This window comes from Tiliqua scincoides, chromosome 5 (assembly GCF_035046505.1).
Source record: "Tiliqua scincoides isolate rTilSci1 chromosome 5, rTilSci1.hap2, whole genome shotgun sequence".
Classification (NCBI taxonomy): Eukaryota; Metazoa; Chordata; class Lepidosauria; order Squamata; family Scincidae; genus Tiliqua; species Tiliqua scincoides.
In genome coordinates this window covers 51,681,360-51,694,866 of record NC_089825.1, presented here as the reverse complement: position 1 = coordinate 51,694,866, position 13,507 = coordinate 51,681,360, and positions in this window count along the sequence as shown.

The following is a 13,507-nucleotide window of genomic DNA, read 5'->3' as shown; positions in this document are numbered from 1 at the left end:
AGCACCAACTTGCGGGTAAATACAATTGATAATAATCATTACTGAACCCAGTGGAACTTACCTCTCAATAAATGTTTCCAGTTGTGTGGTAGATATGTGAAATGAGATTTCTATGTGACAGCAAATTCACATAGGTTGGTTGGCAACCTTCAGTCTCAAAAGACTGTGGTATAAGCCTACAGCACCCGGTATTCCCAGGCGGTCTCCCATCCAAGTACTAACCAGGCCTGACCCTGCTTAGTTTCTGAGATCAGACAAGATTGGGCATGTACAGGGTAATCCACATAATGGCTGATTGAATGTTATGTAGCAAAACAACTTATTTAGGTTGGAGGGATACAATGTCCATACAGAGATATGTTCTATAGAGAGAGATATGTTCTAAAAAGCGTGTCACCATAAGAAACCAAAGAAGTGAGGATCAGATGAGAAAAGAGCTGCGAGTTCCAAGTTAGGAAAAATGACTGCAATTTTGTTTAGTAAAAATGTATCAGTGTTTGTAGCAATTAAAAGTGACTGAGTTGTCCTTCACAAGACACAGTATAACTGATAAAAGTTACTGGTCTTGCAAAGCACTCCTTGCCACACTTTTGCAAATCTGAATTGCTGCAACCTCACACCAGATCTGAATCACTGCAACCCAATTCAGCAGATGTGAGTTGCAACCTGGTGTGATTGTCATGAGCTTATGTAAGCCTGACACTTCCCAGCACATCAGGTAATTGCCGGTTTGTGGGTTCTGGTTGACCTGGGTTGCCTTCTTCAAGTGAGTCAGCCTCCAGGGTTTATTTAATGAGTTTATCGCAGAGATTTATACCTCTACCTTTCAATCATGCTTTGCAAAGTGGCCTGCAACAAAAATTAACATTAAAGTAAGCATTAAAATGAAGGTCAAAGATAAAATAAAGGCCACAACAACAGAAAACACTAAATTCTGTTTAAAGCCTGGGTTAACTGTAACTTGCATAGCTAGTATATGAAGAAAAAAACATAACTGGGGAGCAGGAGGGAGTGCCACAGGCAGGGCACCACAACTAAAAAGTCCCTGTTCCTAGCTGCTATCTAACTAGCTTATGTAAGTGTTAAGTGTTATAGCTGTGAATCAAGACTACTCTGGTCTGAATCGCATCTCTGACATGAGCTCACTAGGACTGCAATTCTATTTGCACTTAACTGGGAGTAAGCACTATTACTATAATGAGACTTACTGCTTAGTAGACAAGCATAGGATTGTGCTGTGTCTGTCCTTAGGCAAGCTACACTCCCTCAGCCTCAGCTGCAATGGAAAGAATCATACTTACAGGGTTGTTGTAAGGATTTAATGCTATACAATCAGTGGTATAGCATTAAAAGGTCAGGAACATATTATGATACCCTTCCACAGGAAGACTCCATTCAATACTATAACGAAACCAAACCAAAAATACACCTCTAAATTTCTTCCCTCTGGTGTTTTCTTGTCTTTGAACTTTGAATGTTATTGTATTTGTTTCAAGATCTACCTCATTTCACCATAAAATCTTGGGTTGCAATAGTTTAAAAACAAATGTATAAAAAATTCAAAATTAGATTAGAAAATACAGGTTGAGCCTACTTATCCACAGATTTTATATCCATGGATCTGACACAACATGGAGGTCTGAGACCAAAAATCAGAAGTGCCCTTCTAGGGCCTCCAGAGGCCATTCTGAGGTCTGCAGAGGCCACACGCAGCCTCCTCAGGTCTCAGAACAGCCCCAGACATGACCAGAGCAAGGCTCCAGTTGTGTTTGGAGCCCAGGTGAGCTCCGAAAACGCAGCCTCCTCAGGTCTCAGAACAGCCCCAGACATGACCAGAGCAAGGCTCCAGTTGTGTTTGGAGCCCAGGTGAGCTCCGAAAACTGCGGAATTCATTATCCATGAGCTGACAAGCCATAGAGTATGGCTGGGCCACTTCACAAATGGTAAACAGCAAGGCCTTCTTGGCCTCAATCTGTCTTCCCAGGGCAACGCAGACTGGTGCCAGCAAATTTATTGGTGAAGGTCTGAATAGACCCATTCAGACAGCAGAGGCTTACCTCTGGGCCTGGGGAACAAATGTTCCCTTACCTGGAGGAGACTTCCAGGGTTGTCCCCTCCCCACAGGATACAGCACAGCTGTATCAGCAGTGGGCAGTTCAGATAGGTTTGGACTGTAAGACTAGCATATACATGTTTTTCAGAAGTAAGCCCCACTGCATTCAACAGGACTTACTCCCAGGTAAATTTGCACATCATTGTAGCCTTAGACCAGAGGTTCCCAAACTGAGGAGTCAAGATGCCCTAGCCATGGAAGCTCTGCAGCTGCCCCCATTAAGGGGTGGGACGACAGGGACTGCAGCAATGTGTTCAGGTTGATCACACTGCTGCTGAGGAGGGATTTTTCTGACTTACCTAGGAGTTGGTGTGGTTCTCCAGAGGGTTGGGGAGCCTGCAAACCACTCTGCAGCCTTCAAACTGCTTTGAAAAGAGGAAAAAATTCTTTGTCGTGAAACTAGAAGTTTTTTCCCCCCATAGACCTTTATTGGCATATTTCTTTTTATTCTTTTCAGAGCAGTTTGAAGCTGCTAGGGGAGCTGCAGAGGGGTTCACAGGCTCCCCAGTCCCTCCAGAGAGCCATATCAACCCCCAGGTAAGTTGGAAAAGCCCCTTCCCTACCCAGCAGCAGTGGGATCATTCCTATCACATTGTCACCCCCTTCCCTCTGTCACAAGCACTTAGCAGAACCTCTGCCTCAGGCCGAGATCCTAAACAGTTTCTTGGGAGTAAGTCCAATTGAACAAAATAATGTTATGTAACATTATGTATTAATGTAATGTGAGCTACATACTGTCTCTCAGGTAGCCCTTTGGAAAAACAGTGGCCAAGACATATGTCCCGAGTCAAATTTCTCAATTTGTCTCTTCTCTGGATGCCTCTTTTCAACTTGAAGGATGCCTCTTCTCTGCTTGAGCTCTCCTACTGATGACATCACAACACTTGCTGTAGGAGAAGCCCTGAAGCTTAACTCCACCCCCATCCAGTTCCCCATCAGCTATTTTCCTGATTATAAGGAAAGACATGTGAAGTGCTTTGACCATTCAAAAAAGCATTATGCAAATACAGTACTGAGTGTTGAATGAGGATGGGAATACCCTTCCCCACTGTGCCATTCTGTTCCCTATGCAGAGTTGCACTGTGGTATCCATGGTAAGTTCCCAGAGCCCCCACAGATACCAAAACCTGTTGATAATCAAATTCATGGTTCTGGGCTATCAGAGGACCACTGGACGCAACCAGAAAGTCTCTGAAAGACCTCCCCCCCCCCTCCGGTGTCAGAAAGGTTCTGAAACTGTGGATCAAGAAGGCCTATCTGTAGTCTGTTCATCCAGGGATTTTTCTCCAAACTGTTCAGATACCCCTCTTGTTTCAACTCTTTAAAGTCTCAAATTAACTGGTGACAGTCACTGTCAGGAGTTTTTCTTAGGAAAATTCCACTCTTCAGTAGTTCCAATTTAAATAAGTCTGTTTGTTATGCACCCTGTTGTTTGTTTGTTGCATGTGCCAATAGCAATTAAAGCTCCAGGCTATTGTCTACAATACCATCGAATAAAAATACAGCAAATTGCAAAACTTAAACATTAAAATTGCATTAGCAGCAGCAGAGTGTCCAATTAAAAGAGAGAAATTTGTGTGCTTTTTTCACATACCTACATTAGCTTATGCTGAATTCTTGGGCATTGCCTGCTCAAGTTGTGTAGAAATGGCTGAAATTTTTGTTCATTTCACCTTATGGAAAAATAAAACATTGTAATTGGTGATCACATACACAGAGGTTTTGACTGAGGTTCAAGTAGAATAACTGGCAAGAGAACCACACCTTTCTGAAAAATACATTTACTGAAACTATGACATGAAAAATGAAATTACATACATGTTACTCCCTTGTGTCAGAACACATGGAATCCTGGGGAGTTTTCAAAATGATGAGACAGCTGTAAAGTCTCAAAGCAGTCTTTAGTTTGCATTTGATATGCAGGAAAAACACACTTTATTCCCAGCAATATGCTTTCTGCAGCATTGTCAGTTTGCAAAGCCTATCCTTCCCCACAGTGCAAATGGAAGACCCATGTAAAATTTTGCTCTGCAGAGTTTTCTTAATGTGGGCCAGTTTGGACAATATTGCTCACTTCAAACTGGTTCCATGAGATAAAAGGCACAATCCTAACCCCTTATGTCAGTGCTTTCCAGCACTGGCATAGTGGTCCCAATGGTATATGTGCTGCATACTGCATGTGGGTGTCACTCATGGAGGCCTCCTCAAAGTAAGGGAATGTTTGTTCTCTTACCTCAGAGCTGCATTGCCCTTATGCTGGTGCTGGAAAGCACCGACATAAGGGGTTAGGATTGCACCCTAAAGTTGTGTACTCTCACAAGCAGGGCTGGCCTTAGGCCAATTTAACCAATTTGGCCAAATTGGGCCCCGCACTTGGATGGCCCCTGCACTGGAGCAGTGAGCAGAGTGCCTACAGCCGCAGCTAGCACCTTGCTCTGTAGCTGACCCTCCAGCATAGAATCTTCCATGCCAAGGTATTGCAAGGAGAATGCGGAAAGCAAAGCATTGCCACTGGACAGCCTGCCTGCCCCAGGTCTGACTGGCTTGAAATTGTCGCTCCTGGAAGCAGGTGGCAGTGACACCGCTGCCAGGTACCCCACTACTGCCACTCATCCTGGTGAGTAGGGGGGCCTTATAGGGGTGGGGCCCCTGCAAAATTGTTTTCCATTGGGCACTGCAGCTCCTAAGGCTGAACCTGCTCATAGGGTACATGTGACCAGGTCCTTTTCCTCACACCTGGGTAAATTTGGCTGCAGTCCTATCCACACATACCTGGGAGTAAGTCCCATTGAATATAATTGAACTTACTTCTGAGTAGACATGCCTAAGGTTGGGCCCTTTATTGAGCATGGCATTCATCTGAACATAGTTTTCCAGCATGTGCAGAATCAAGGATCAAAGGCTAAATTCTCCCTTCTCCTCTAATGAAACTTGCCTGAGTGTGAGAGGAGGGGCCAGAACGTGCACACACCATGATTGCCTGGGACTAGTTTGGAGCAAGAAGTATTTCCCAAACTGGCCCTCCATCACAAAATGAAAATGGGCAAAGTGATGCTTTGATTTGAATGGGGAGTGTGTGTGTGTGTGTGTGTGTGTGTGTGTGTGTGTAAATTATTCCAGGTAAGTTAATTAATATGAGGAAGTGGATTTGTTCTGTGATGGTGCTTGCTACATAGCAGGCATGAGCAAACTTCAAGCTTGTGGGATCTACTGGAACTCCAAAGCTTACACTTACCTAGCAGTAAGTCCCATTTACTATCATTGTTAAAAGCATTAAATGTAGCCTGTTAAAAGTACAAAGCTGTAACATTTCCCCAGATGCAGTCACATACCATGGTAGCATCAAGTTGTATATTAAAAATAAAATATTGAAATGAATGGGGATCCACCTGAAATTGGCTCATGACCCACATACTGGGTTCCAACCCACAATTTGAGAAACACTGCCTTAACCCATGTGCTGGATAACCTGCTTATACTAGCAGAAATAGAATCTGATCAGCAATTCTAACAGCCTAATTCAAAAATAAAAACTATTTTTGTTCTTGCCTTTGTTAAGCAATTGGGAAGATCCCTGGTTCTGCACCTGGCATCTCCTGGTAGACTGGGGAAAACCATCTGTCTGAAACCCTGAACAGCTACTGCCAGTCAATGTTGTAGGTGATACTAAGCTAGATAGATCACTGGTCTGATTCAATATAAGAAGGCAGCCTGTATAAGTTTATAACTGATATATTCCAAGTCAGAGGTGGAGTCTGGTTGGGCATGTGCCCAGGCCCCAAGGCCACTTTAAAGGTTCACTTCTGGACAAGGCCACCTGCCCCTTTGTGGCAGCTTAAAAAGCGCTTGTCAGATAATACTGAGTCACTGTTCAACTCTCTATATTTTCAACATAGATTCATTTTAGGCTGCCATGACTTATGCAACAGCCATTGCTCACCCCCACTATGATATTGCCCTGACGGCAAACCCTTTTGGCCACTGGAGAAGAGAAAGAGGAAGAAGGAGCACCTGTGTGAATTGAGAAGTAACCCCTTCCCAGCAGCCAAAACACGATATGATACTGCAATGCATTGTTAAAATTCTGGATACCAAAACGCAAGTTGATTCCTTTTATGAGTAGTCAAAGAGTGGTAAAAACATGGAGTTGTAGCTTGTTACATTTCAGTATAACTATTTGGAATCCAGTTGTTTTAAACCTGCGTGAAACAGTTTCAGTGCCTTTCAGTGTCTTTCCCACACCACAGTGTCTTTCCCACAAGATTCACCCTAGCTAGCCAATAAAGGCAACTGCATAAATATTGTGAAAAGTCATTCAATGGCATCCTTCAGTCTCGGAGGACTATGGTATCGCGCTCTGAAAAGTGGTTCTGGAACAGCGTCTAGTGTGACTGAAGAGGCCAGTTCTGGAGTGACAATCCCTTCCACGCTGGGAGCAAATGTAGTCTGTCCCTGGTATGTCTCCCTGGCTGTGGGCCTTCCTTCTTTGCTTCTTTGCCTCAGTCTGTTGGGCAAGTGTCTCTTCAAACTGGCAGAGGCCATGCTGCACACCTGCCTCCAAGTGGGATGCTCAGAGACCAAAGTTTCCCATCTGTTCAGGTCCATTCCTAAGGCCTTCAGATCCCTCTTGCAGATGTCCTTGTATCACAGCTGTGGTCTACCTGTAGGGCGCTTTCCCTGCATGAGATCTCCATAGAGGAGATCCTTTGGGATCTGGCCATCACCCATTCTCACGACATGACCGAGCCAATGCAGGTGTCTCTGTTTCAGCAGTGAATACATGCTAGGGATTCCAGCACGTTCCAGGACTGTGTTGTTTGGAACTTTGTCCTGCCAGGTGATACCGAGGATGCGTCGGAGGCAGCACATGTGAAAAGCATTCAGTTTCCTCTCCTGTTGTGAGCTAAGAGTCCATGACTCGCTGCAGTACAGAAGTGTACTCAAGACGCAAGCTCTGTAGACCTGGATCTTGGTATGTTCCATCAGCTTCTTGTTGGACCATACTCTCTTTGTGAGTCTGGAAAACGTGGTAGCTGCGTTTGTTTAGCTCGGTATCGAGAGAAAGAGTATCGGAGATCGTTGAGCCAAGGTACACAAAGTCATGGACAACCTCCAGTTCGTGCGCAGAGATTGTAATGCAGGGAGGTGAGTCCACATCCTGAACCATGACCTGTGTTTTCTTCAAGCTGATTGTCAGTCCAAAGTCTTGGCAGGCCTTGCTAAAACGATCCATAACCTGCTGAAGATATTTGGCAGAGTGGGTGGTGACAGCTGCATCGTCAGCAAAGAGGAAGTCACGCAGACATTTCAGCTGGACTTTGGACTTTGCTTTCAGTCTAGAGAAGTTGAAGAGCTTTCCGTCTGATCTGGTCCGGAGATAGATGCCTTCTGTTGCAGTTCCAAAGGCATGCTTCAGCAGGACAGCGAAGAAAATCCCAAACAAGGTCGAAGCAAGAACACAGCCCTGCTTCACTCCGCTTCGGATCTCAAAGGGGTCTAATGTGGAGCCATCAAAGACTACAGTGCCCTTCATGTCCTCGCGGAAAGACCTGATGATGCTGAGGAGCCTGGGTGGACATCCGATCTTGGGGAGAATCTTGAAGAGGCCGTCCCTGCTGACCAGGTCAAAAGCCTTCTTGAGATCTGTGAAGGCTATAATGAGTAGCTGTCTTTGTTCCCTGCATTTCTCCTGCAGTTGTCTAAGGGAGAATACCATATCAGTGGTGGACCTCTTGGCTCGGAATCTGCACTGTGATTCTGGATAGACACTCTCTGCAAGTACCTGGAGCCTCTTTAGTGCAACTTGGGCAAACAGCTTTCCTACAACACTAAGGAGAGAAGTGCCATGGTAGTTATTGCAGTTGCCCCTGTCGCCTTTGTTCTTGTACAGCGTGACGATGTTTGCATCCCTCATGTCCTGTGGTACTCCACCTTCTCTCCAGCAGAGACAGAAGATTTCATGCAGCTCAGTGGCAATGATCTCTTTGCAGCACTTTAGGACCTCAGCAGGGATGCTGTCTTTCCCAGGTGCCTTGCCAGAGGCAAGGGAGTCCAGGGCCATGTGAAGTTCTTCTAGGGTTGGTTCACTATCAAGCTCCTCCAACACAGGCAGGCACTCAATGTTGTTCAGCGCTTCTTTGGGTACTACATTTTCTCTGGAATACAGTTCAGAGTAGTGCTGCACCCAGCGTTCCATCTACTGTGCCCGGTCCTGGATGACCTCGCCTGTGGCAGACTTCAGAGGGGCAATTTTCTTCTGTGTTGGACCCAGGGCCTACTTGATACCATCATACATCCCCTTGATGTTTCCCGTGTCAGCTGCTATCTGTATCTGGGAACAGAGCTGGAGCCAGTAGTCGTTAGCACATCTCCTGGCAGTCTGCTGGACTTTGCTGCGAGCAGCTTGAAGGACCTGCAGGTTGCGCTCACTGGGACAGGCTTTGTATGCTGCTTGAGCTCTCCTCTTTTCCTCAATGACTGGTGTCAACTCCTCAGAGTGGGCTTCAAACCAGTCTGCCGTCTTGTTGGTCTTCTTGCCGAATATGGACAAGGCGGTGTTGTAAATGGCATTCTTGAAATGTTCCCATCTGTTGGATGCATTTGCATTGGCCAGGCCTGGAAGAATTTCCTCAAGCGCTCATGCAAATTCCTCCACTTTTCCCTGATCCTTGGTCTTGCTGGTGTCAATGCGAGGTCTTCCTTCCTTTTTCATGTGCATACAGTCGCTTTGTTTGCAGTTTCACTCTGCTGCACACCAAGGAGTGGTCAGTAAAGTAATGTGTGAAAAGTAATCATCTTTCAACATTCAGCATAGTTTCTATTTTGGGATTTAATACCAGGGAGATTGCACCACATCCCATTTTAATCTTATTATTTGGGGACTATATTAGTACATTTTTCCTCCCATTGAATGTAAACATAGTTAAGATCTTTCATTCAATCACCTTTTATTGTTGCAGCCTTGTACAAGCTTCACCAAACTCTTCACCAAAATCTTAATCCGTCTTCCCTGTGTCAGGAAAAATTCTGCATAGTGAACACATGCAACCATAAACATGGATCTAATGACATACATTATACACAGTTTTTACAGTGCTTTCCTCTTGATTATGATCTGGGATATGAGTTGATTTGGAATATAGGGTATGGGATATAGTCTCACAAAGGTCACTTGCTTAATGTGAAATAGTTATGCACACCCCCATAACCATCTGCTGTGTCTAATTCTCTTTCAAAGTGGTTAATTGGTAATTTTGGTTTCTATCTTTTCCCCATTGCTGCCTCCCTCACCTCTTGATTCAACATTATCCACTCAACCATGCCCCTGGGCTGATTGTCCTTGGCCCTATGCAAATACTCTAGAGTGGGAATGTTCTTGTCATATGCAGAGTGTTAGAGGGTGTGCCATCCTCTGTGCTCCACATGAATGGGAGAGGCTAATGTTCAAAGACAGAGATCTGTCACTGTCATGTGTAATTTTGGGCTTGAGTGCATAGAACAAGGTCATTTTAAAAAATAAACAGAAATGTGTGTAAGTGTGGGTATGGGCGGGGCAGGGCATGCAGTCTGTTTTTGCTTTGGAAACATAAAATGTTTTGAATTAAACACCAATAAAATATTCAGAGTTAATCTTAAATATTCTCAGTACCTCACCACCACCTTTTAGTGTCTACAAGCTGTCACTCCATCCTACAGACTCCTATATCTCAACTCAAAGCATATTATATGTTCCCGTTGCATGCAAAAACAAAACACCCTATGTTAAAAAGTGAAAATGACTCAAGCAGTTGATTTGGGTCTTTCCTGGATGAAGGGGGGAAAAAACAACCCTGGATTTTATTTTTGGCTAACTGAGTCAGGGCCACCATCATACCAGTAGCTCCCCCTCATGAGGTATGGCGTGGTAATTTGCTGTAGTGGGGGGAGCCTATTCAAAAAGAACCCTCTTTTCTTATTTTATTTATTTATTTTCACATTTCTATACCTCCCTTTCTCCAAAGAGCTCATGGCAGTTTACACAGCTGCTCCCCTCCATTTGTCCTCACAACAACCCTGTGAGGTAGATGAGGCTGAGAGAAAGTGACTGGCCCAAGGTTGGTGGGTAGGTGTGAGAGAGAAGGTATTTTCAGAAAAGGTCTAAAGATCTACCCTTGGATATAGTCACATTCAAAGCTAAATTGTGAGTAAACAGAGGATTAAGCTGTTTATTGACATTCTTTTCAGTCCTTTTCTGTAAGTCAGAATGACTTTAACAATGTTATCTGGCTAGGATAAATAGGCAGTAGGCAATCTCCTTCCCCATGTGACAGGCAATTTTGACTATGCCCTAGATTCTACCCACTGTCAGTTCAATAGACGTATCTGTAAAGTATGCATGCTATAGGGGGGGGGGCATGCACTGTCCCGCTGGCATGCACTGTCGCAAGCATGCCACAAACATGCCGTAATGTGCCGGGGGGGAGGGAGGCAGGTCCGGTGGCGCTCCGTTCCACTGGATCCTGTGCGTTTTTGTGGGGCTCGGTGCCCTACACCTTTACCCATTGCGGGGCTACTCCCCTTACCTTCCCTTACTTTCATCCCCTTCTCCCGAGGTGCTGCCTGCAGTAGCCCGAGGCGCGCAGGATCCAGCGGCAGCCATTTTTGGTGCCGCTGAAGCTGCAAGCCCCGGGCAGCTCAGGATTGGGCTGTAAGTCAGTGGTTTGAGAACTTTTTAACACCAGGACCCAATTTTTAGAATGAAAATCTATCAGGATCCACAGGAAGTGATGTCATGGCTGGAAGTGACATCATCAATTTAGGCTTCAAACCTAAACTGCAATCAGCTAAAGGTCTCATTACACAGTGCACTCCTGCTGTTATTTTGCATAACTTGGAAGTTGAAGTTATAGGAACAGACCAGATAGGGCTGCCCCTATATTAAGAACATAAGAACATAAGAACAGCCCCACTGGATCAGGCCATAGGCCCATCTAGTCCAGCTTCCTGTATCTCACAGCAGCCCACCAAATGCCCCAGGGAGCACACCAGATAACAAGAGACCTCATCCTGGTGCCCTCCCCTACATCTGGCATTCTGACTTAACCCATTCCTAAAATCAGGAGGTTGCGCATACACATCATGGCTTGTACCCCATAATGGATTTTTCCTCCAGAAACTCGTCCAATCCCCTTTTAAAGGCGTCTAGGCTAGACGCCAGCACCACATCCTGTGGCAAGGAGTTCCACAGACCGACCACGCGCTGAGTAAAGAAATATTTTCTTTTGTCTGTCCTAACCCGCCCAACACTCAATTTTAGTGGATGTCCCCTGGTTCTGGTGTTATGTGAGAGTGTAAAGAGCATCTCCCTATCCACTCTGTCCATCCCCTGCATAATTTTGTATGTCTCAATCATGTCCCCCCTCAAGCGTCTCTTTTCTAGGCTGAAGAGGCCCAAACGCCGTAGCCTTTCCTCATAAGGAAGGTGCCCCAGCCCAGTAATCATCTTAGTCGCTCTCTTTTGCACCTTTTCCATTTCCACTATGTCTTTTTTGAGATGCGGCGACCAGAACTGGACACAATACTCCAGGTGTGGCCTTACCATAGATTTGTACAACGGCATTATAATACTAACCATTTTGTTCTCAATACCCTTCCTAATGATCCCAAGCATAGAATTGACCTTCTTCACTGCCGCCGCACATTGGGTCGACACTTTCATCGACCTGTCCACCACCACCCCAAGATCTCTCTCCTGATCTGTCACAGACAGCTCAGAACCCATCAGCCTATATCTAAAGTTTTGATTTTTTGCCCCAATGTGCATGACTTTACACTTACTGACATTGAAGCGCATCTGCCATTTTGCTGCCCATTCTGCCAGTCTGGAGAGATCCTTCTGGAGCTCCTCATAATCACTTCTGGTCTTTACCACTCGGAAAAGTTTGGTGTCGTCTGCAAACTTAGCCACTTCACTGCTCAACCCTGTCTCCAGGTCATTTATGAAGAGGTTGAAAAGCACCGGTCCCAGGACAGATCCTTGGGGCACACCGCTTTTCACCTCTCTCCATTGTGAAAATTGCCCATTGACACCCACTCTCTGCTTCCTGGCCTCCAACCAGTTCTCAATCCACGAGAGGACCTGTCCTCTAATTCCCTGACTGTGGAGTTTTTTCAGTAGCCTTTGGTGAGGGACCATGTCAAATGCCTTCTGAAAGTCCAGATATATAATGTCCACGGGTTCTCCCGCATCCACATGCCTGTTGACCTTTTCAAAGAATTCTATAAGGTTTGTGAGGCAAGACTTACCCTTACAGAAGCCATGCTGACTCTCCCTCAGCAAGGCCTGTTCGTCTATGTGTTTTGAGATCCTAGCTTTGATGAGGCATTCCACCATCTTACCCGGTATGGATGTTAGGCTGACCGGCCTATAGTTTCCCGGGTCCCCCCTCTTTCCCTTTTTAAAAATAGGCGTGACATTTGCTATCCTCCAATCTTCTGGCACCGTGGCCGTTTTGAGGGACAAGTTGCATACTTTAGTCAAGAGATCTGCAACTTCATTCTTCAATTCCTTAATAACCCTTGGGTGGATGCCATCAGGGCCCGGTGACTTATTGATCTTTAATTTATCAATGAGGTCTGAAACATCTTCTCTTTTAACCTCTATCTGACTTAACTCCTCGGTTAGGAGGGGCCGTTTGGGCAGCGGTATCTGCCCAAAGTCTTCTGCCGTGAAGACAGATGCAAAGAACTCATTTAATTTCTCTGCCATCTCTAAGTCTCCTTTTATCTCCCCTTTCCCTCCCTCACCATCCAGAGGGCCAACCGCTTCTCTGGCGGGTTTCCTGCTTCTAACATATTTGAAGAAGCTTTTATTATTCCCCTTAATGTTGCTGGCCATGCGTTCCTCATAGTCTCGCTTGGCCTCCCCTATCACCTTCTTACATTTCTTTTGCCACAGTTTATGTTCCTTTTTATTCTCTTCATTAGGGCAAGACTTCCATTTACGGAAGGAAGCTTCCTTGCCCTTCACAGCCTCTCTAACTTGGCTGGTTAGCCATGCGGGCACCCTCCTGGATTTAGTGGAACCCTTCTTTCTTTGCAATATACACCTCTGCTGGGCCTCTATTACTGTTGTTTTAAGCAGCCTCCATGCACTCTGGAGAGACTGGACTCTTTTTACCCTCCCTTTCAACCTCCTTCTAACCAGCCTCCTCATTTGAGGGAAGTCCGCCTGTCGGAAGTCAAGGGTTTTTGTTAGAGATTTGCCTGGTATTCTTCCCCCAACGTGCACGTCAAAACGGATCGCAGCATGATCACTGTTCCCCACTGGCTCAGTAACGTTTACATCTCTAACCAGGTCCTGCGTACCGCACAAAATTAAATCCAGAGTCACCTGTCCTCTGGTGGGCTCCGTGA